This window comes from Tarenaya hassleriana, unplaced genomic scaffold (assembly GCF_000463585.1).
Source record: "Tarenaya hassleriana unplaced genomic scaffold, ASM46358v1 Cleome263, whole genome shotgun sequence".
NCBI lineage: Eukaryota > Viridiplantae > Streptophyta > Magnoliopsida > Brassicales > Cleomaceae > Tarenaya > Tarenaya hassleriana.
The window spans coordinates 4,564-4,789 of NW_010965894.1; positions in this window are offsets into that span (position 1 = coordinate 4,564).

Sequence of the window (226 nt, forward strand, 5' to 3'; positions counted from 1 at the left end):
AGAGATTTTATACGTCAGGGATTTGACACCGTTGGTCACCGCATGGACACCATTGACGGTCGGCTAGACTCATACGATCATCGTTTGGGCAGCCTAGAGGGCTCTATAGCGGCTATGCGCACGCAGTTTGGACATTACTACTTCTACCAGACAGAAGTGAACCGCCGGTACGATTCTACCTATGTGACGAGGATGCAGAACATCGTACAGCCAGTCCCTCTCCCAC